Source organism: Artemia sp. Qi Xiang Cuo, unplaced genomic scaffold (genome assembly GCF_049724085.1).
Source record: "Artemia sp. Qi Xiang Cuo unplaced genomic scaffold, ASM4972408v1 HiC_scaffold_3386, whole genome shotgun sequence".
Classification (NCBI taxonomy): domain Eukaryota; kingdom Metazoa; phylum Arthropoda; class Branchiopoda; order Anostraca; family Artemiidae; genus Artemia; species Artemia sp. Qi Xiang Cuo.
Window position 1 is genome coordinate 797,729 of NW_028300811.1, and position 25,440 is coordinate 823,168.

The following is a 25,440-nucleotide window of genomic DNA, read 5'->3' on the forward strand; positions in this document are numbered from 1 at the left end:
AGTTAGTTTAGTTTTAGTTAGAGTTTTAGTTTAGCTACAGTTTTGCTAAAGAGTTTTAGTCAGAGTTTGAATTTAGTAGCTTAGTTTGGTTTTAGTTTAGTTTAGTTTTATATTAATGTATAGTTTTAGTTTAAAGTTTTAGTTAGTTTAGTAGTTAAGAGTTTTAGTTAGAGTTATAGTTGAGATTTTTGGTTAGTTTAGTAGTTTAGAGTTTAGAGTTTAGTTTTAGTTAGAGTTATAGTTTAGAGATTAGAATTTATTTTTAGTTTAGTTTTAGTTAGTTTAGTTTTAGATTAGAGTTTTAGTTTAGCTAGAGTTTTACCTATGAGTTTTAGTTTGAGTTTTAGTTTACTTTTAGTTTTTTTAGTTAAGAGTTTTCGTTTTACATAAGAGTTTTAGTTAGAGTTTAAATTTAGTAGCTTAGTTCAGTTTTAGTTTAGTTTTAGTTTAGTTTTAGATTAGTGTTTAGCTTTAGTTTAGAGTTTTAGTTAGTTTAGTCTATTTTTAGATTAGTGTTTAGTTTTAGTTAGAGTTATAGTTTAGTAGTTTAGAGTTTAGAATTTATTTTTAGTTTAGATTTAGTTAGTTTAGTTTTAGATTAAAGTTTTAGTTTAGCTAGAGTTTTACCTATGAGTTGTAGCTTGAGTTTTAGTTTACTTTTAGTTTTTTTATTTAAGAGTTTTCGTTTTACTTTAGAGCTTTAGCTAGAGTTTAGTTAGGAGTTTTAGTTTAGTTTTAGTTTCATGTTATAGTTTAGATTTTATGATAGCTTAGTTTAGTTAGTTTATTTTAAGTTATTGTTTTGAAGTGCCTAAAAGGGAAAATAAAGGCCGTTGTTCTTATAGTTTCTTCAATGTCATGATAGCGACTAATAGCCTTTTCTACTCTTCACCGGAAGATATACTGTAATTTCATTGTCAAAAATGTCGGTGACTACACGTAGATCCTCGGGCGTGCTCTGATTAAGATCCAGCAAAATGTAACCCTAGGGCTTGCTAGTCGCCTGAGTGTACGCTGACAATAGAAATTTAGGTGCGCCGGGGTATATATTCTTTTTTTTTGTTTTTCGTGTGATATAATCCCCCATCTCTCAATACATAATTTAGATGGTACAATTCAAAGCAAGGGTTCGCATACATTGGCTTTGATGAAAGAAATTGTGTACTACTAAGGTTACGGTCATGTTCTCATGGTGGGAGCGAACCGTGAACAATTGCAGCATTTCCTGTGAGAACTGTTCAATGGATTCAGCCAAATCATCAATAATCAGCCACGAGTTCGATTCAATACTATTGAAAACATCAAGTCCCCGTATGAATTGTATTGGTATGGTTGTGGCAATAGCTTTTATTTGATCATAGGACTCCTGCCAAATACTATAGCAATAGTAGATTTTTTTCGGCTTTTCCAAAAACATTTTATCGCAATTTTGAATTATTTTAGTTAAAAGTATTGTTTTCCCCGACATTGAGGGCCCGCACAGAAACGATCTGAAGGATGTTTTAAATTGATACATGCCGTTGACAACAGTCGGACTATTACTAACTGTAAATCATACGTGTCCAATGAATAAGAAGTAGCAGTAATAATTTTCTCATTGACCTATCTATTCAAGAACAACAAAAAACAATTTTTCATGGCAGCATTTATTCCGGCAATATGAAAACAAATATTTGTTCAACATGAACAATGATAAAAATAACACTTTTTCAACAAGAACCTGACAAAATTTCATGGTCAACATGAAAACTCTATTTGTTCAAAAAGAACATTGATAACACTTTATGAATAAAAAAACTTTTGTCCATCAATAACATTTATTGTCTCTAAACACTTTTCTATACAATACTTTTGTCCATCAACAGCACTTATTGTCTTTAAACACTTTTCTGTACAAAAAAAAACACTTTTCTATACAACAACAAAAAACACTTGGAACATGCACTAGTACAGTTGAACATTACAGTGAATTTAAAGACAGGGCCCCCCACCCCCCGGGAGCCAACCGCGGGAAGGGTCCCCCAACCCCCCGGCCTCACGGGGGTGAAAACAATACTTGTCGTCACTGCTACAGGGTAGTGAGGGGGTTAGTTGGGTCAGTGGTGGTTAGTTAATTTACGAGCAGGTTAGTTGGTTAGGTTAATTTATCCAGACCAAGTTGATTGCGATAGTTTATGCATTCAACTCGGTCTGAAATACGGTAGTGGCCATGAGGTAGAACACTCACACCATTCTCGAGCACATAGACTTTATCAGATATACATTACATTGCATTTTTTCCACTCTCATAGTATAATTTCTATACTGTAGAGAGCGAATTGCAAGCACTTGTGCTCTCGGCACTAGGCTACTTTCTACACAGTCTCTGTACACGCTCATGTTGAAATTACTCTTTACAAAGTGTATAGGCACCCCTTTACATGCCTGCTTTTCATCCCCATCATGTGTTTTAACGCAATAAACTTTGGGGCCCGGGAACACCCCCCTGGATATCAAATCTCTCCCCGTCTCTGATTTTAACATTAATAGTTGGTTGGGTGCTTGACGTTTCACCAACTCGGGGTAGAGGGACGGATTCCAGTTGGTGAAATCCATCCACGAGCTGATGTGTTCCCCCTTTTCTAAATCACCCAATAAATATTTGGTCCCATTTACCTTTAGAAGCAGAGAATCTGTATCACAATAGTAAATTTGAACCTCACCCTCCCATGTCCTTTGCACCTTTCACAAATTTTAAAAGAACGACAACATGAGCTTTTTTGAAATTTCTAGTATTGAACTACCGCCTGTTATATTCTTGTTCCGTACCATATTTCGCTTTTTCCTGTGTAGAAGAACCATGCTACCCTCAATTCTCGTGAACGATTTAAAATTGGGGTCAGTAATAATTTGTGCACACTCTAGATGGTCAGTCACGACGTCACAGCGATATTTGTTACGTACACTTACACACATTTTGCAAAACGCTGAACTTAAAATGAGCTTTTACAATTTCTTCTCTACCTTAGAGTTAGCCCTTGAGCGTTTATCGACAAAAGTGTCAATAAATGTCTTCAAATATGGTCGCTTATTGAACTACAAGACCCAAAGTATTTTAGTCATTTTGAAACCATTGCTCACTATCCAATACAAAAGCACATGGTAAACAATGATATTCTCCTTAGGGTCCAAATCAGCAATCAGTTTTCGTTTAGAGGGGGTCCATTGCATCCCCATATCCTCGACCAATGATCGATTGTAGGGGATCAGTGAGTCCCTGGTCACTGGTCGATTGATACAGGGAAAAACCAAATCTTTGACGGAATCGTGAAGGGCCAGCGGAATGTGACCGTCAATTTCAAAGAACCATCCTTGTGGCCCGTTGTCCTCGACGGTGGTAATGTCGGGGAACTCACAAGGATTCTCAAGCCATTGATAGTTCCCACACGGCAAAGAGTAGTGGGACATTGCCGAGGGGTATAACGAGTTCATGTTCAAGAACACTGCATTTGACTTTACACCGGTGCTTTGTCCGCTCGGATCGGTTGACAAGACGCGGTCCCCGTGAAAAACATACCCACCCCTCATTGAACGCTCTACAAAAAGGTGTTGATCTACATCTGTGATTAGGCCTATTTCCTCCCTACTAATTTTTAAAATCAAATCCATCACTAAATGGGGTGTAGAAAAATAATATCCTATATCTAACCCGAACTCTGAATAGATTTGGTCTGTATTCTTACAGACTATATCCAACAGAGTTAAAACGTCACTGGCCAAGTACAGTCTACAATAATCCCACCCATTTTCACAATTCCCCTTAGACCACACATTCTTGGCAAACTGTTATTCCTTGGATGTGCATTCACTGCTGGTCAGTGAATTGTAAAGAGCTTCAATTGGCGGTAGTTTTGCCTCACTTAAGCGAGCACCTGAACAGTAATAATCATATGCGTAGACACCTTTGCTGGTTAATAGGTCATACATTTCACTGTCTGGAAAGTGCTGTTTAAGCAAGGGAAAGCTATCAAAATCGTCTCTTTTCTGCACTTGAATCAATTGACTCAATGCCTTGGGAAAAAAACTAAAAGAATCTAAAAACCTGATTTTATTCCAGCACGTACGTCCATTATCCCCTACCTGCCATTTCAGTTCGAGAAGCAACAACTTCTCGGCCGATTTGGGAATAATGTTATATGTAAATGAATAATTTACCCATGGACTGTCTACTCCCACTCCCTCCCTGTGCATACGTGCCAGTGCCGGTAAAATAAATTTTAAGTCATAATTTGAATTATGGATAAAAACAGGGATAAAAAACTGTTGGCTAACATTTAAATTACACGATTGATGCGCTACCCCCCTAAAATTACTACCCCCAGATGATATTTCCTGCCACAAGTGATCATGGTCCCTGACTTTCCCCCTCCCCCGTCTTTTTCCTTTAGTCCTCTTATCCTCCTCTACAAACTCCCCCTTACAAACCCAGAATATTTTTTGATTTTTAATCGCGAAACGATACTCTGCAGACAACACCATTGGATAATGGGTATTTCTCAAACGAGAAATAGTACCATTAGCCGTGCCAATTCGTTTAGTCAATGCCTTGACCATAAACTCGTCCCCCTCATCCAATGTTTCTACTATTTTTAACAACCGCATGGTGTTAGAACTGTCTCGTTGCGCGTGAGCATAGGACACTGCAATAGCCTGGTGTTCTTTGATTCGGTTTGGATATTGGGGATCTTTCACCTCCATCAGCTTAGCTTCACAGTTTAAAGATATTTTTTTGCACTGGAGGAGGGTGTTTCGAGAATTTTTAAAGCGTAGAGTAGACTTAACCGCAGAATCTACTTTTATATTCTGGTAGCCATATCGGCTACAATGTCTAATATGATTTTACAGCTCTAATTTAGTCCATAATCTTGACAGGCATATCGGACAGTAAAAATGCTCCCCCCTAGTCTTACCCTCCCCCAGAACTCTACTAATGTCGGTAATAGGAATAAAATGGCCAATTGAATTGGTAGGGCCACTAGGTGGTGTATATAACAACCAAACCCAGTGTTTAACCAAATGAACTGACGGGCCCCTTACGGAGAAGAGCACCCCCTTCTTTTTAGAACGAACCCCATCTTCAAATTCAGTTTCATACTGTACCACAGTAACGCCAATATTTAAATGGGCATTAGCCCTTTCAAACATGTCAATAGATTTTAGCGTTACTGGGTATTTTCCTTCTAAACAAGAGAAATCTACAATCACGAAATTGGACCCGTCCTTCCCATGTACAGCCCAGCGATCTAAATTCGTCTTGGTAGCGTCATCTGCTAGAGGCTGAAATGCTGATATGAGGAAAGCATACATGAAACATTTTTGACCTGTTTCAAAACAAATCTTCTGGACACCTTGACAACCTACTAGATCTGGATTATATTTTAGTTCAACTGCCCTCCCTCCCCCATGCCCCCCGCTTCAAATAAAATCTTTCTTAAATTTACAAATATTTACACTTAAATTTTCAATAAATAAAACTACAGACCCGCTCCCATTTTCGTTATAGTTCTCGAGATGCGCTATAATTTGTCCTACCCACTCACTAAAAACACCCTCAAAATTTTCTAAATTTGGATAAATTACGCGCAACTCGGAAAGTATATAACGATAATAAACTTCACTTTTCCCCTCATTTAAATAAAAAACCTTTAAAACAATAGAAACCTTAATTGAATCCCTACCTCCCCATAACTGAATTTGGTTCTCCAGTAGTGCACGAATTTTATCTACATATTCATGCACAATTTCTACGGGATCAAACACAAAATTTCCCCCCACAAGTGAATTAAAAGGATCCCCAAAAGTTGCAGTGAAAACAACTATGTTATTTAATATTGAATTTGACAATTGAAAGTCTGGAAAAGTTGTACCCCTCTCGTGTATATTACCCCCTTCCACAAGTTGTTCAACAATATTTGGGCTATGCTCCACTTCAGTTGTTTGAAGTGGAAGTAGGTAATCAGTGGGGGATAGAGGAGGGTTCCCTGTAAAATCCTCTAAAATTTGTAGGGTATTTGGACTTAGCAATGGCAAGTCCCCCTCTGAACTAGGAACATTGCCTTGCTCAACTGTGCTAGGTTCTACATTGAAATAATTACTTAGAAAATCATTAGAAGGTATTTCATCAGAGTTAACAATACCATGCCAGTCATTGATATGTGAATTGTCCTGAATGTCATGAAACTCCATTGCCCCTTCAATGAGTTCTTCCTCTCCTTCACTTGATGACGATGGTGAATAAGGGATCAATGCTCCAACCTATAAATGAAAAATAGCTTATTTTCAAAGTGTTCAAATCATCCCTACTGTTAAAATTTGGATTATTATTTAAAGTCAGCGCTTAGTAGTAGCATTTGGTTAATTCAACTGAAAGAAGTTAATTTCCAACTTAATATAAGATATTTACAATCTAAAACATAGAAGGCGGTAATTTGTTCAAAAAATAGTTTATTTTCAAAGTGTTCAAATCAGCAAAGTTTTTTTTTTTATGCGGCGCTTTTCGGGCCCGCACCGCATCCTGCGGCGCTTTCCTGTGGTGCTTCTTGGGCTCCGCAGTGCTTTCCGCAGCGCTTCCCAACCCCCCACCGCGTGGTTCCCAGCCCCCTTTACAAAATGCCCGTCAAAAGTTGAAATATTCGCTTAGACTGCATAAGTCACTATTTCTTTCTAATTCTATACAGATTCAGTGAACTCATGAGCTTAATTATTGTAACCTATAGCACGCGAGTGTTCCGATTTCCAAGACTGAACTTTAACAGGCAGGAAAATACAAGAATTAAATGTCGAGAACCGTTAACTTGGTTTCCCCTCGCTAAAATCTTTGGCACGATGTATGGCTCATCAAAACATTCAGTGCAAATTAGAACGTCAATATGTGCAATAGATAAATGGAATACTTTCTCTCTTAAAACTATGTGAAAAATAGCATTCACAGAGTTTCAAAGGTACCTAAAAATATTATTATGAGGCTGAAAAAAGGGCGAAGATGACTACAGTTGGCAGAAAAAATAAGGCGATAGGAAAGATTAGAAAAGAGTGGTTTCATTGACAAGCAAAAAAATTACATTTAGCTCTCTCTGAGTGGATGGAACAGTGAAATTTAAAAACGGGGTGTTGGGGGGGGGGATTATAGTGAAAATAACATTTTAATGTCTTTGACAAGGTTGTATTAGGTTGAAAAATCGGTTTGTTTAGATATTTCTTGGTCCTGAATAATAGAAAAAAGTCAAAAGTAAAGAGTAAAAGGCTCTCTAACAGCTAAAAAATAGCTTATTTGATTGAAAAAAATACTCACGTCTTCAAATTGATCAACCACTTGACAGGAAGCTGGAGGCTTGACCATTACATTATAGGGAGCCATTGGTTGGTCTATGACTGGCCTGAAGGAGCCATCCCTTCTATCTTGCATGGAAGGCACAGGACTTGACGGAGACAGTTGAGGAGAGTGCACTGACACTTAATGGGCAGCTGATAGCTCAGATATTGTGTGAGAAGGAGTCGATGTTTGGTCTACGGCTTGTCTTGAAGGCCCAGGCATTGTATCTTGTCTTGAAAGCCCTGCTGTATGACTGGGGTTCAAATGGATCATATCATGTCTATCACTATCTTTCACAGTCGGGCTAGCGATATACCGGGCTCGTGCCACCCGTTCTGCAACTTGACGAGGCGGCATTGTGGCTCGATTAAGAGGGGCTGGCATCGATGGTTGCACTTGGGCCGGCAATGTGGAGCTGGGGGGTTTCGGCCAACGGCCATATTGAACAACTGTTGTAGGGGTTTTATCTTGGACCCTAACTCTCTTACTGGGAGGAGGTGTGCATTCTTCATTATTTGCATTATCCCTTGCCCTCTTACCGGGTGGCGATGGATATTCTTCATAATTTGCCTGAAAAAGAAGAGAAAAAATTAGTATCAAAATAATTTCCTCCTTTATTTTAAAGAAGGAAAACTATTACCCCCTTCTACAGAATTTATTGTCAGACATAATTTGTCTAGAAAAGCATTTATCTCATTTCAGCAAAGCAAAAAGTAAAAATTTCGCGAGAAATATATTAGGCTTAGAAATCAAACGTTTTTATTAGACAACTTGTAAAAATATTAAATGTTCCAGTCTATAGGCTTTAAATTAGATAAAAAAAAAAGATCGTTAACCCAGCGACCTATAGGCCTAAATTTTGCAAACATAGGTTCAAATGCTATTCAATTTACACATAATATAAGCTTCATGCAACTCCCAAAGACTTTTTTTTCTAGCCTTGCACAGTTTGTTTTCATTTTACAATGATGGCGATAGAATTAAGGCCTTGCCCCCCCCCTCTCCCTTTTACATAATTTACTTACAACGAAGCTGTTAGAAGCGAGGCATTGCCCCCTCTCTCCCCCTTTTACATAATGTCCTAAATATATTGTTAGACCTTAATTTGAAAATAATCCGTTTCACTTCTCCAAAATAGAGCATTGCGTCTGTGCTTAATTAGTGTTTTAATTTTGACGGAAGAACTGTTCCTTTGACTTGACTGCCGCGTTCATAAACAAAACCGGAAGAGGGTGATAGCTAATTTTAACCTTGCATAGAGCATTATGTCAAAACAGAACAGCATATTGCATTAAGACGAAGTCAGTAGACACTTTAAATCACATTAGAGAAAGGCTAAAATTTAACGAAAAGAAAATTATTTCTATTTGCGAGAATTTGGTTGTAAAAAAATGGGGGAGGGGGTTACGTTTTGAGGGTAAAAGAATATATTTTACGTTTTCCATCGAGTATAAAGAATGTATAGTGATGTTTGTATTGTATGGAAGGGGGGGATATTGTTAGACCTTATTTTGAAAATAACTCGTTTCGCTCATACATAGAATTCCAAAGTCCGAAATATCTATAGTTAAATTTGCAGACAAAATTAGCTATCCGATATTTTCAGACAAACACGGACTTACGTAAAAGCACTGAAAACCTGGTTTGCCTAAAACCAGCTCATGTATACAAACAGGAAAAGGGTGACAGCTAATTATAGGCCTCGCGCTGGAGCCTTTTGTCAAAACCAGAGCGGGTTAATAACAACATTGACGGATGTCTCAGTTAGAGAAAAGATTGCAATAGAGAAAAGCTAAATTTATCGAAAAGATAATTATTTAGTTTTGCGAGAATTTTGATTGTAAAAAACAATTGGGGGATGGGGCTAGGTTTTGCGGGTAAAAGAACATATTTTATGTTTTCTATCGAGCATAAAAATTGCATAGTGATGTTTGTATTAGAGCGGGAGGGGGGGGGGATTTACCTGAATATACTGGAGGGTGACCAAGGAAAATAATTTTATTTGAAAATAAAAAAATGTACTTACATTGCAAATTGAAGTTGGCATGGCTTTCAATTCCTCAAATTTATCCATTCTAGTTGTTTGCACTGTGTCAAAATACTTTCTGATAATTTAATCACATTGCATGCCTGTTATATACGAAATCTCAAGGTCGAATTGTTATGTAACGGCTCTCTGATTGGCTGAGAAGGAAACATGTGATCTAACGGTTTCCTGGAAACTCTTAACATTTGCATCGAGCATACAAGATCAACAAAATCTTGAAGGAAGTGTCATTGACCTGTCCCCATTAGACTCAATAATCAATTAAAGGGAGAAAGTTCCTTTTTCTTCATGCTCACTGACAAAAGCAATAAAACAGACATGAACTGGTGTTAACATCCATTAAAAACATCAAATAAATTGACCAACACACATAACCTTCCAAGAAACAACCATCAATGTGAGAAAATTCCTGTTTTTTCAAGTTAGAAAAATACTGTTTTTCCATTCTCACTGACAAAAACCATAAAAATAGACATAAATTGATGTTGACATCCATGAAAAACATCAAATAAATTGACCAACACACATAACCGTCCAAGAAAACATCCAAAAATGTGACAAAATTCCTGTTTTTCCATTCTCACTGACAAAAAACAGACATAAATTACTGTTGACATCCATGAAAAACATCAAATAAATTGACCAACACACATAACCGTCCAAGAAACATCCATAAATGTGACAAAATTCCTGTTTTTTCATTCTCACTGACAAAAACCATAAAAACAAACATAAATTATGTAAAAAAAGTGTCGGATCGGGATTCGAAGGGGTATTGTGGGCGTTGGAGCTCATGAGGCATCTCTACTGCCGAGGGAATAATGCTGTCAAGTGTTTCCTATGTTGTGGGTGCAAATTAGAAGTAGAAAATGCTTGAGTGGGGTGTGAAGAACCCTGAATTTGGTTTTAAGAGAAGCAAGAGCTTCATGAACCGTTGAATGTCATAGGGCTGGGGAGGAGCATATATACCTGGATTTGCCATAGCTGGTGCTATGAAGAATGGCCAGCAGCATTATGTATAAATTGTTTGGTCGTAAAAAGTAATTAAAAAATTAAGTAAACACTAGGTCTAGAACTAGAAAAATTTGAATAAAAGAATCTTTATTAATTTTATGTGCAGTTTCATAATAAATAAAAAGTATGGGCGGAAGATATTAAAGTTTGTTTAACGGAAATAGTCTTAATAAATAATTGTTAACATTAATTTCCCTCTCTCTTGGAAACTTGCTGAATCACCTCTAATGCAAGATTTTTCTAAAATTTGGAAATGTATTTTCAAGAGATTTTGAAACAGAGAAAAATATATATATATATACAGGGAAAATATCTTCCGCTGCGGTTTATTTTGCCAAGAAAGGTAAATTGCTTTGGATGTAAAAACAATAAATTTTTTTCCCCTATTCCGATTGATTGTTTTTGGACTAATAAACTGCTATTTAAAATAATCATTTTGTTACTGATAATCTACCTTCAATTATTAGAAGTTTTTAAAGTTTCTGTGATTATGCCATGACTCTAAGTCTATAGATAACGTAAAAGAATGGGAACTGGTGCTTGTGTCAACAGAAAATTGTCAGGTCATCTAGCGTGAGGCATTATTTTGCAATTGTTTCAGTACTAGAGGAAAGAAAAGTTAGTTTAACTGATGTAATTTGTAAAATTAGCGCAGTAATAAGTGCTCTATCTCAGTTTCTGAAAAAAACTTCATTATTGAACTTGTAAAAATTTCTAGAAATGCCAAACACAATATTCCGTGGGTGGTTTTATTTTTAGACATTAGTTCTATTTTCTGCTCTTGTATGTTGCCTATACTCTTTGCAATGATCATCCACATAATTTACTTGGGAGAGAAAGAGTAGATGACTGTAGTAATGTATCTATATATTTCAATTGCACATGGAATTACACAAAAATATACAGTACAGTTTGACGATTACATTGCAAAAAGCGACCAACCCTTTTATATTATATACCTATAAAGTGAAAAAACATGTTATGAAAGTATAATTGAGATTATATATCGCAATCAGACGGGTTTTTGAGGCACTTTTATCATAATATGTTTTTTTTTTTAACTGAAAACTAGAAATTGTCAAATTGCGTATTTAGGAATGATTTTGTAGGAAAATATGTCTATCACCCATGCATTATCCACTGTTCCATTTCTTTGAAGTATTTGCTATCAGATTGGTTTCTGATTTTTGGACAATTGCCTTTAGTCAAACCAGTTTGTTAGGAATTTGTCGCTAGATAGCATTTGTGAATTGGATCGTATGAAGGTGGAGAAAAAAAGGGTATAGCATTTGCAAATTGGCCTATACGAACGATATTAATTGAATGATAGGAAAAAAACAGAGCTAGATAGCATTTGCGAATTGGATCGTATGAAGGTGGAGAAAAAAGGATGAAACTGAATATTGGACAATGACCTTTAGTCAAGACTATTTTTTCAGGAATGTATCTCTTCTAATTCTAACTCTAATTGCAAAAAAAGGGTATACCATTTGTGAATTTGACTATACGAACGATATTAATTGAATAATAGGGAAAAAACAGAGCTAAATAGCATATGCCAAGTGGAGTGTACGAAGGTGGAGAGAAAAGGGTTATACTGATTATTGGAAGATTGCCTTTAGTCAAGACTAGTTTGTTAGGAATGTGTCGCTGCTAAAGCTAACTCTAAATGCAAAATAAAAAAGGGGTATAGGATTTGTGAATTGGTGATTATCAGTTAAGGTAACCCCTCGGGGTTGTTAACTCATAGCTTATTTATTATAAATTTGGAACAATATCAATCTATGCAAATGGTTAACGATGATAAAATGGTCTTATGACTTGAACTAGCTTTACTTCTTTGATTTGTTCTGTATAATTCACAAGTGGTGTTTGAACAGTGTTGTCAATTTAAAATAGAGTTTAACTTTATAGTATACTAAATAGTTGATACTAAGAGAGATGTAGATGGTAAGAAAAGAATTTTAATAATGAAATTCAGAACAAACCTTAGAAATCCTTGCAAATCAAGTAGTAAGACGTATGTGAGTACGAACCATCAAGGATCATAAGCACCAACGACCCTAACCACCAGAGAACTCAACCCCCCAAAGGTCCCCTATCCCCAAACTCGAAGGGCAGTCCTCCCTTCCAACTTTTTGGCCCCTCCCCCCCATTTTTTTAAATTTTTTTGAAATGTTTTTTAACTTTTTTTTATTAATTTTTTAACATGATATATTTTTTTCAACTTTTTTTACATGTCTTCGAATGAGATGAAACAATTAAAACAAAAAAATCACATTTAATATTTTCCAAACTCAAAATGAGAATGGTATAGACATGTTAGTCATGACCTTTACTATTAGAAAAATAAATTTTGTAGTAGCACTTTTTTTTATTGGACTAATTTTTTTTTTTGGACTTCAAAATTATTCAACTTTTTTTTACGTATCTTAAAATGACAAAATATGCTTATGGCTCTAACAATTGTACTCTATGCTTGCTCAGAGACACGATATGGCTTTCTCACTGGTACTCTATGGCCGGCTATCGACACTACCTAGTCTATTGCATGTATTAAATCAGTATTTTTTTACGCAGTGGAACGATAAACATATAAGTCATATCTTTAAAAAAGTGAAGATGGAGCATTTTAATAAAGTATATTCACTTGACAATGTTATTCTAGTATTGAATGACGACAAGGAGAAGTATTTAAAATATGAAACAAGTACAAGTGGTAGCACTATTGGAAATGTATGCATGCATTGTCATGACAGTAAGGAATTAAATTTCTTTGGAGTACCGAAAAAATTCAACTCATATCTTGGTGGATATGCGAGATTGAGATCTCCAGATATGATTGCACTCAAAGAGAATGGCAACATAAAAATAATCGTTGATGATAGAGGACAACTCCTTGCTACTGTTGCAGGTAACACATTACCTACTGATAGATCCTATCCTCAGCTTTCGGGTATTAGCATTCAACGGAAGATCAAAAAAAGAAAGGCCTACTCTTCTACTAATATCATAAACCATATCTTTTCTACGTGCCAAAACTATTACCTGTGTAAAAATAATGTGATAGTAGACAGTGAAATTGCCAGAAAAATATAAAGGGCAATGGCAGAAAATATCACTATGGAATATAAAGATGAATCGATTAAAAACCAAAGTACCAGCAAACGTTACTGCCATTGATCAAACAGTCAATGAACCAAATAATACCAAAGACGAAAAGCATATTGAGCCTGTCGATGACGCGCCAGTAAAAGTTGTGTATGACTCAAAATGGAATAATGATTATTTTACTGATTACGAACCAAGAGAAGACAATAGCTACAATATAAAGAGAGAACATGGTGAACTATTTTATGGGACAGATTCAAAATGTCCAAAGTTGATCATTGATATTAATAATGTATCATAATATATTTTTTGTATTAATATCCTACATTGTATTATTTCATTAAAGATATATTATGCATTACATTGCTATGTGTTCATTATTTTTAGAGTATGCTACCATATCAAATGTTTAGATTGTCTATTGAAACATTGGGGATGTAAGGAAAAGAATTTGCATACATCTATTGTCACACACATGTGATAACATTGACAAAATCTAGGTATCAGACTAAATAAATTCTTTATCAACATCCATTGTTGGATATGTCATTATGAAAAAATTGTAAGTAAGTAAGTAATTAAGTAACAAACTCTTTCTTGAATTCACTTCTTGGATACACAATACAGAAATTTAGTTCAGAAAATTATGAAATTTTGTTTTAACAAATTCTTTATTAACATTCATTATCGCTTGAAGTCGCTTCCTGGACAACCAATACAGCATATTTACAAAATCTAAGTATAAGAATTATTAAATTCTATATCAACATCCACTTCTCGGATACATAGGAAATAATTGACAAAATCTAAGTGTTAGAGTGAATAAATTTTTTTTATAAACATCTTTTGTCAGATGCATCGGATAAAATTGACAGAATCTAAGTGTCAGAGTGAATAAATTTTGTTATCAACATCCTTTGTCAGATACATCAAATAAAATTGACAAAATCTAAATTGCAGAATGAATAAATGCTTTAAAAACATCCTTTATTGGATATGTCGGATAAAATTGACACAATCTAAGTATCAGAGTGACTAAATTCTACATCAACATCCTTTTCTCGGATTCATAGGATAAAATTGACAAATTCTAAGTGTTAGAGTGAATAAGTTTTTTTTTATCAACATCCTTTGCCAGATACATCGGATAAAATTGACCAAATCTAATTATCAGAGCGAATAAATTCATTATCAACATCCTTTGTCGGATACTTCAGATAAAATTGACAAAATCTAAGTATCAGCGTGAATAATTTTTTATCCACATCCTTTGCCAGATACATCGAATAAAATTGATAAAATATATGTGTCAGAGTGAATATTTTTTCTTATCAACATCCTTTGCCAGTAACATCGGATAAAATTGACAAAATCTAAGTATCAGATTGATTAAATTCTATATCAACATCCCTTTCTCGGGTACATCGGATAAACTTGACAAAATATAAGTATCAGAAGAAATAAATTATTTTTTAACAACATCCTTAGCCAGATACATCGAATAAAATTGATAAAATATAAGTGTCACAGTGAATAATTTTTTTTTATCAACATCCTATGTCATATACATCAAATAAAATGGACAAAATCTAAATTTCAGAATGAATAAATGCTTTAATAACATCCTTTATCGGATTTGTCGGATAAAATTGACAAAATCTAAGCATCAGAGTGACTAATTTCTATATCAACATCCTTTTCTCGGATCCATTGGATAAAATTGACAAATTCTAAGTGTTAGAGTGAATAAATTTTTTTATCAACATCCTTTGTCAGATACATCTAATAAAATTGACAAAATCTAAATATCAGAGTGAATAAATGCTTTAACAACATCGTTTATCAGATATGTCGGATAAAATTGACAAAATCTAAGTATCAAACTGATTAAAATCTATATCAACACCCCTTTCTCGGATACATAGATTAAAATTGAGAAAATCTAAGTGTCAGAGTGAATTATTTTTTTTTATCAATATCATTTGCCAGTTAGAGTGGATAAAATTGACAAAATCTAAGTATCAGATTGATTAAATTCTATATCAACATCCCTTTCTCGGGTACATGGGATAAAATTGACAAAATCTAAGTATCAGAGTGAATAATTTATTTTTTATCAACATCCTTTGCCAGATACATCGAATAAAATTGATAAAATATAAATGTCAGAGTGAATAATTTTTTTTTATCAACATCCTTTGTCAGATACATCAAATAAAATTGACAAAATCATATTTTCAGAATGAATAAATGCTTAAACAACATCCTGTATCGGATTAGTCGGATAAAATTGACAAAATCTAAGTATCAGAGTGAATAAATTTTCTTATCAACATTCTTTGTCAGATACATCAAATAAAATTGACAAAATCAAATTTTCAGAATGAATAAATGCTTAAACAACATCCCTTATCGGATATGTCGGATAAAATTGACAAAATCTAAGCATCAGAGTGACTAATTTCTATATCAACATCCTTTTCTCGGATACATAGGATAAAATTTACAAATGCTAAGTATTAGAGTGAATAATTTTTTTTATCAACATCCTTTGCCAGATACATCGGATAAAATTGAAAAAATTTAAATTTCAGGATGAATAAATTCATTATCGACATCCTTTGTCGGATATGTCGGATAAAATTGACAAAATCTAAGTATCAGAGTGAATAGTTTTTTTATCAACATCCTTTGCCAAATACATTCAATAAAATTGATAAAATATAAGTGTCAGAGTGAATAATTTTTTTTTATCAACATCCTTTGTCAGATACATCAAATAAAATTGACAAAATCTAAATTTCAGAATGAATAAATGCTTTAACAACATCCTTTATCGGATATGTCGGTTAAAATTGACAAAATCTAAGTATCAGAGTGACTAAATTCTATATCAACATCCTTTTATCGGATACATAGGATAAAATTGACAAATTCTAAGTGTTAGAGTGAATAATTTTTTTTTATCAACATCCTTTGCCAGATGCATCGGATTAAAATGACAAAATCTAAGTATTAGTGTGAATAAATTCATTATCAACATCCTTTGTCGGATATGTCAGATAAAATTGACAAAATCTAAGTATCAGAGTGAATAATTTTCTTATCAACATCCTTTGCCAGATACATCGAATAAAATTGATAAAATATACCTGTCAGAGAGAACAAGTTTTTTTTTATCAACATCCTTTGTGAGACACATAGAATAAAAATTTACAAAATATAAATATTAGAATGAATAAATGCTTTAACAACATCCTTTATCGGATATGTCGGATAAAATTGACAAAATCTAAGTATCAGAGTGATTAAATTCTACATTAACATCCTTTTCTCGGATACATAGATTATAATTGACAAAAGATAAGTGTTAGAGTGAATATTTGTTTTTATCAACATCCTTTGCCAGTTACATCGGATAAAATTGAAAAAATCTAAGTGTCAGAGTGAATAAATTCATTATAAACATCCTTTGTCGGATATGTCGGATAAAATTGATGGAATCTAAGTATCAGAGTGATTAAATTCCATATCAGCATCATTTTCTCGGATACATGGGATAAAATTGACAAAATCTAAGTATCAGAGTGAAGAAATGCTTTATCAACATCCCCTAAATGCATTATCAACATCACTTGTCGGCTATATCGGATAAAATTAAAAAAATCTAAGTAACAGATTGATTAAATTCTATATCAACACCCCTTTCTCGGGTACATGGGATAAAATTGACAAAATCTAAGTATCAGATTGATTAAATTCTATATCAACATCCCTTTCTCGGGTACATAGGATAAAATTGACAAAATCCAAGTATCAAAGTGAATAATTTATTTTTTATCAACATCTTTTATCAGTTACAACAATTATAATTAACAAAATCTAAATATCAGAGTGAATAAATGTTTTTTCAGCATCATTTGTCGGATATGTTGAATAAAATTGACAAAATCTAAATTTCAGAATGAATAAATGCTTTAACAACATCCTTTGTCGGATATGTTGGATAAAATTGACAAAATCTAAGTATCAGAGTTATTAAAATCTATATCAACATCCCTTTCTCGGATACATGGGATAAAATTGACACAATCTAAGTATCAGAATCTTCAAATTCATTATCAACATCCTTTAAATGCATTATCAACATCATTTGTCGGCTATATCGGATAAAATTGACAAAATCTAAGTATCGGTTTGATTAAATTCACGTAACCTAGTCTAAATTAACCTTAAAAAATGAAATGAAGCTATGTCGACTTTGCATGTCTCTCTCACTATGTATGCGCCGTCGCGGTGTACACTCCATGTCTTAATAGGTTTTTGTGTCTAAATCTACGTATTTTTATGTGTTTTTATCTCTCTCACTTTTTTTCGCCTGTGTGTCTGGGCGGGTGTTTGCTTATTCCAATGCATGTCTGGCCACTCTAAGTGAACCTAAATTAACTCAACTTTTTGAATATCTCTCTCACTATGACTGTGTGTCTGAGTGGGTGTGCTGCCATCTATAACCGGTCTAACGTAAACTCAACGTAACGACTAATGAAGTCAAAATGAATAGAACTTGGATTTAAAGACTGTTATCTGATGTATCCGATAAAAACTTTGAAAGCGAATTTATTATTTCTGGTACTTAGATTTTGTCAATTTTAAACGATGTATCTGACATGTGATGTTGATAATGAATTTAAGGGGTGCTGATAAAGCATTTATTCACTCTGATGCTTAGATTTTGTCAATTTTATCCCATGTATCTGAGAAAGAGATGTTGATATATAATTTAATAACTCTGATACTTAGATTTTGTCAAGTTTATCCCATGTAATCGAAAAAATGATGTTGATAGAGAATTTAATCAATCTGATACTTATATTTTGTCAATTTTATCCGATATAGCCGACAAATGATGTTGATAATGCATTTCAAGGATGTTGATAAAGAATTTATTCCCTCTGATACTTAGATTTTGTCAATTTTACCCCATTTATCCGAGTAAAGGATGTTGACATAAAATTTAATAGATCTGATGCTTAAATTTTGTCGATCTTATCCACCATGTCTGGCAAAGGATGTTGACAAAATATTTATTCATTGTGAGATTCAGATGTTGTAAATTTTAATCAACATAATCAACAAAGGATGCTAAAAAAGCATTTATTCACTCTTATATTTAGATTTTGTTAATTTTAACTGTTGTAACTGATAAAAGATGTTGATAAAAAATAAATTATTCACTCTGATACTTAGATTTTGTCAATTTTATCCCATATATCCAAGAAAGGGATGTTGATATATAATTTAATCAATCTGATACTTAGATTTTGTCAATTTTATCCCATTTACCTGAGAAAGGGTTGTTTATATAGAATTTAATCAATCTGATGCTTATATTTTGTCAATTTTATCCGATATAGCCAACAAATGATGTTGATAATGCATTTAAAGAATGTTGATAAAGCATTTATTCACGCTGATACTTATATTTTGTCAATTTTATCCCATGTATCCGAGAAAATGATGTTGCTTTGGAATTTAATCACTGTGATACTTAGATTTTATCAATTTTATCCGACATATTCGACAAAGGATGTTGATAATGAATTTATTCACTCTGATACTTAAATTTTGTCAATTTTATCCGATGTAACTGGAAAAGGATGTTGATGAAAAAAAAATATTCACTCTAACACTTAAATTTTTTCAATTTTAATCTATGTATCCGAGGAAAGGATGTTGATGTAGAATTTAATCACTCTGATACTTAGATTTTGTCAATTTTATCCGACATATCCGATAAAGAATGTTGTTAAAGCATTTATTCACTCTGATATTTAGATTTTGTCAATTTTTATTCGATGTATCTGACAAAGGATGTTGATAAAAAAAATTTGTTCACTCTGACACTTATATTTTATCATTTTTATTCGATGTATCTGGTAAAGGATGTTGATAAAAAATTATTCACTCTGATACTTCGATTTTGTCAATTTTATCCGACATATCCGACAAAGGATGTTGATAATGAATTTATTCACTCTGATACTTACATTTTGTCAATTTTATTCGATGTATCTTGCAAAGGATGTTCATAAAAAAAATTTATTCACTCTAACACTTAGAATTTGTCAATTTTATCCTATGTTCCAGAGAAAAGGATTTTGATATAGAATTTAGTCACTCTGATACTTAGATTTTGTCAATTTTATCCGACATATCCGATAAAGGATGTTGTTAAAGCATTTATTCATTCTGAAATTTTGATTTTGTCAATTTTATTTGATGTATCTGACAAAGGATGTCAATAAAAAAAAATTATTCACTCTGACACTTATATTTTATCAATTTTATTCAATGTATCTGGCAAAGGATGTTGATAAAAAAAATTATTCACTCTGATACTTAGATTTTGTCAATTTTATCCGACATATCCGACAAAGGATGTTGATAGTGAATTTATTCGTTCTGAAATTTAGATTTTGTCAATTTTATCCGATGTATCTGGCAAAGGATGTTGATAAAAAAAATTTATTCACTCTAACACTTAGAATTTGTCAATTTTGTCCTATGTATCCGAGAAAAGGATGTTGATATAGAATTTAGTCACTCTGATACTTAGATTTTGTCAATTTTATCCGACATATCCGATAAAGGATGTTGTTAAAGCATTTATTCATTCTGAAATTTAGATTTTGTTAATTTTATTTGATGTATCTGACAAAGGATGTTGATAAAAAAATTATTCACTCTTACACTTATATTTTATCAATTTTATTCGATGTATCGGGCAAAGGATGTTGATAAAAATAAATTATTCACTCTGATGCTTAGATTTTGTCAATTTTATCCCATATACCCGAGAAAAAGATGTTGATATAGAATTTAATCAATCTGATACTTAGATTTTGTCAATTTTATTTGATGTAACTGGCAAAGGATGTTGATAAAAAAATTATTCACTCTAACACTTAGATTTTGTCAATTTTAATCTATGTATCCGAGAAAAGGCTGTTGATATAGAATTTAATCACTCTGATACTTAGATTTTGTCAATTTTTTCCGACATATCTGATAAAGGATGTTGTTAAAGCATTTATTCCTTCTGATATTTAGATTTTGTCAATTTTATTCGATGTATCTGACAAAGGATGTTGATAAAAAAAAGTTTATTCACTCTGACATTTATATTTTATCAATTTTATTCGATGTATCTGGCAAAGGATGTTGATAAAAAACTATTCACTCTGATACTTAGATTTTGTCAATTTTATCCGACATATCCGACAAAGGATGTTGACAATGAATTTATTCACTCTGATACATAGATTTTGTCAATTTTATCCTATTTATCTGGCAAAGGATGTTGATAAAAAAAAATTATTCACTTCAACACTTAGAATTTGTAAATTTTATCCTAAGTATCTGAGAAAAAGATGTTGATATAGAATTTAGTCACTCTGATACTTAGATTTTGTCAATTTTATCCGACATATCCGATAAAGGATGTTGTTAAAGCATTTATTCATTCTGAAATTTGGATTTTGTCAATTTTATTTGATGTATCTGACAAAGGATGTTGATAAGAAAATTTGCTCACTCTGACACTTATATTTTGTCAATTTTATCCGATGTATCTGAAAAAAGATGTTTATAAAAAAAATTTATTCACTCTAGCACTTACATTTTGTCAACTTTTTCCAATGTATCCGAGAAATGGATGTTGATATTGAATTTAATCACTCTTATAGTTAGATTTTATGAAATTGCTGTATTGTCTGTCCAAGAAGCGACTTCAAGCGATAATGAATGTTAATAAAGAATTTGTTAATTTTTTTTTATAATTTCCTGAATTAAATTTCTGTATTGTGTATCCAAGAGGTGAATTCAAGAAAGAGTTTGTTACTTACTTACTTACTTACTTACAATTTTTTCATAATGACATATCAAACAACGAATGTTGATAAAGAATTTAGTCATTCTGATACCTAGATTTTGTCAATGTTATCCCATGTGTCTGACAATAGATGTATGCAAATTCCTTTTCTTACATCTCCGATGTTTTAATAGCCATTCTAAACGTTTGATATGCTAGCATACTCTAAAATAATGAACACATAACAATGAAATGCATAACATATTTTTAATGAAATAATGCTATGTAGAATATTAATACAAAAAAATATATTATGATACAATATTAATATCAATGATCAACTTTGGACATTTTGAATCTGTTCCATAAAATAGTTCACCATGTTCTCTCTTGATATTGTAGCTATTGTCTTCTCTTAGTTCGTAATCAGTAGAATAATCATTATTCCATTTTGAGTCATACACAACTTTTACTGGCGCGTCATCGACAGGCTCAATATGCTTTTCGTCTTTGGTATTATTTGGTTCATTGACTGTTTGATCAATGGCAGTAACGTTTGCTGGTACTTTGTTTTTCATCGATTCATCTTTATATTCCATAGTGATATTTTCTGCCATTGCCCTTTTTATTATTCTGGCAATTTCACTGTCTATTATCACATTATTTTTACACAGGTAACAGTTTCGGCACGAAGACAAGATATAGTTTATGATATTAGTAGAAGAGTAGGCCTTTTTTTTATCTTCCGTTGAATGCTAATACCCGAAAGCTGACGATATCAGTAGGTAATGTGTTACCTACAACAGTAGCAAGGAGTTGTCCTCTATCATCAACGATTATTTTTATGTTGGAATTCTCTTTGAGTGCAATCATCTCTGGAGATCTCAATCTCGCATATCCACCAACATAAGACTTGAATTTTTTCGGTACTCCAAAGAAATTTAATTCCTTACTGTCATGACAATGCATGCATACGTTTCCAATTGTGCTACCATTTGTACTTGTTTCATAGTTTAAATACTTCTCCTTGTCAGCATTCAATGCTACAATAACATTGTCATGTGAACACACTTTATTAAAATGCTCCATCTTCACATTTTTAAAGATATGACTTATGTGTTTATCGTTCCACTGCGTAAAAAAATACTGATTTGATGCATGCAATAGACTAGGGTCGATAACCGGCCATAGAGTACCAGTGGGAAAGCCACATCGTGTCTCTGAGCAAGCATAGAGTACAATTTTTAGAGCCGTAAGTATATTTTGTCATTTTAAGATACGTACAAAAAAAAAAGTTGAATATTTTCAAAGTCCAAAAAAAAAATTTAGTCCAATAAAAAAAGTGCTACTACAAACATTATTTTTCTAATAGTAAAGGTTATGACTAACATATCTATACCATTCTCATTTTGAGTTTGGAAAATATTAAATGTGATTTGTTTTTGTTTTAAGTGTTTCATCTCATTCGAAGACATGTAAAAAAAAGTTGAAAAAAATATATCATGTTAAAAAAAATAATAAAAAAAAAGGTTTAAAAAAAATTCAAAAAAACTAAAAAAAATGGGGAGAGGGGGCCAAAAAGTTATAGGGGAGGGGGCGCCCTTCAAGTTTGGGGATAGGGGACTTTTGGGGGGTTGAGGTCTCTGGTGGTTAGGGTCGTTGGTGCTTATGCTCCATGATGGTTCGTACTCAAATACACCTTACTACTTGATTTGCAAGGATTTCTAAGGTTTGTTCTGAATTTCATGATTAAAATTCTTTTCTTGCCATCTACATCTCTCTTAGTATCAACTTTTTAGTATACTATAACGTTAAACTCTATTTTAAATTGACAACACTGCTGGAATGCCCCTAGTATATTATATGTTACGTCTTAAAGAAGTGGAGGTAGATCATGCCGTAAGACCATTTTTTTATTGCAACGAATTTCAATAGGTCCACATTGCTCCAAAATTATGATAAATGAGTTATGAGTTAGCGAACTTAATGGGCTACATTAACTGATATCCACCAATTCGCAAATGCTATAGCCCTTTTTTTGCAATTAGAGTTGGCTTTAGCAGTGACATATTCCTAACAAACTAGTTTTGACTAAAGGCAATTGTCCAATAATCAATTTAACCCTTTTTTCTCCACCTTCATACGATCCAATTCACAAATGCTATCTAGCTCTGTTTTTTCCCTTATTATTCGAATAAGATCGTTCATACAGTCCAATTCGCAAATGCTATACCCTTTTTTTCTCCACCTATATACGGTCCAATTCACAAATGCTATGTAGCGACACATTCCTAACAAACTAGTCTTGACTAAAGGCAATTGTCCAAAAAATCAGAAACCAATCTGATAGCACATACTTCAAAGAAATAGAACAGTGGATAATGCATGGGTGATAGAGAGCTTTTCCTACAAAATCATTCCTAAGCACGCAATTTGACAATTTCTAGTTTTCGGTAAAAATAAACAAAAAAGACATGTTATGATGAAAGGGCCTCAAAAACCCGTCTGATTGCGTTATATAATCTCAATTATACTTTCATAATGTGTTTGTTTACTTTATAGGTATATAATATAAAACGATTGGTCACTTTTTGTAATGTAATCGTCAAACTGCACTGCATATTCTTGTGTAATTCCTTGTGCAATTGAAATATATAGATACATTACTACTGATGACAACGTTCCTCAAAAGCCATCTGTATGTTTCAAAAGTTTTTGTGAATTTTAGTAGACTTTAAGTTAAGCTAAATTTATTTAAAGTATACAAAAAACATGCTTTTGTTTAAAAGTATCAGTGACATTATTTTAGTGATTCTGCAGAGCACTGTAGTTCAACCTGAAAAACAAAAATCCAATTCAAATTTTTTATTTGTTAAGAACTTCAGATTTGAAGAATTTAGAACCAGACAAAATAACTCTGCAGTAAAACAATAATTTTGAAATTCTTACTGTTGAAATGCTTAACTTCTTAAAAACATCAACAGTGTATCGAGTGTATCACTTAAAACACCCAAATTCTTAATATTAACAATTTTTTTCAGGACCGTTTCGGACCTGAATCAGTTGAACATATTTCTTGGCTACCTTTCGCATCCCTGGTAGTTTTTTATATTTCCTAAGCTGGGGGATATTCTTCTGTTCCCTATGATATGCTTGCAGAATTATCACCAGTCCGATATAGATATATCATGGGATCAATTGGCTACTTTTCTAGCAATTTACTTATCTTTGTTGTTGTTACGACATTCCCAGAGCTCCAAAAAAGCATTGGTGACCATGGTGCGTTTTGGTTATATGCATGTATTCTTGCAATTGGAGCAGTTTTTGTCATTGTGTTTGTTCCTGAAACGAAAGGAAAAACCTTGGAAGATATTGAATATTTCTTTAAAAAAGGCCCTGATCAGGAGCTTGAACTTGATTCAGAAGACAAAAAAGGTATTGACAACCATTTGTGTCTAGATGTATTCAGCACGGATAACTAGAAAAAACAAACAGTAACTATAATTGTTAGGAATATTTTAGTTTAATCAATCGGAAAGTCTTACACGCAATAAACAGCGCTCCTTAAGAAGAATTTCACAACCTGAGAAGTCAATATTCCGTAATCCGCCAATCTCCCTGTGACGTTTTCTTTGGCACATTGTATTTTTTTTCCACATTCTGGAATTTGCACAATAATGTAATTTTTTACTGTTTATTGTTGTTTTTTTACGCTGTTTATTTTATGTTTACAAATTTTATTTACAGTATTTTAAACAGTTTATTTGCCATTGGTCTTCTACTATAATGTGAAACTCAACTTAACAAAATAAATAAAATCCGCTATTTGTCAGAGAAATTATTTGTTTTTACGTTTGTGGGCTTTTATCAGCTATATTTTTACAATACAAATCGTAAAGTCCTTTTTTCTGCTCTGCTGTATTTGTTTCACTTTGTTAAACTTTGTTAAACCTTATCAAAGTTAAACTTTGATAAGGTTGTAGAAAATGATAGACCAAAAATTGAAATTGTTTCAACAATGTGGAAGAAAAGGGCAAATTTATGTTG

At 32.9% G+C, this 25,440-nt stretch overlaps 1 pseudogene across 1 annotated transcript in view; it reads left to right on the forward strand.

Moving 5' to 3' along the window:
• The window catches only part of LOC148938340 (facilitated trehalose transporter Tret1-like), a 116,892-nt pseudogene extending 91,985 nt beyond the window's left edge, over positions 1-24,907 (forward strand). The window contains exon 3 of the transcript XR_016143707.1: positions 24,435-24,907. The product of XR_016143707.1 is annotated as a facilitated trehalose transporter Tret1-like (transcript). The remainder of the gene's footprint in view (positions 1-24,434) is intronic.
• The last annotated feature ends 533 nt before the right edge of the window (positions 24,908-25,440 follow it).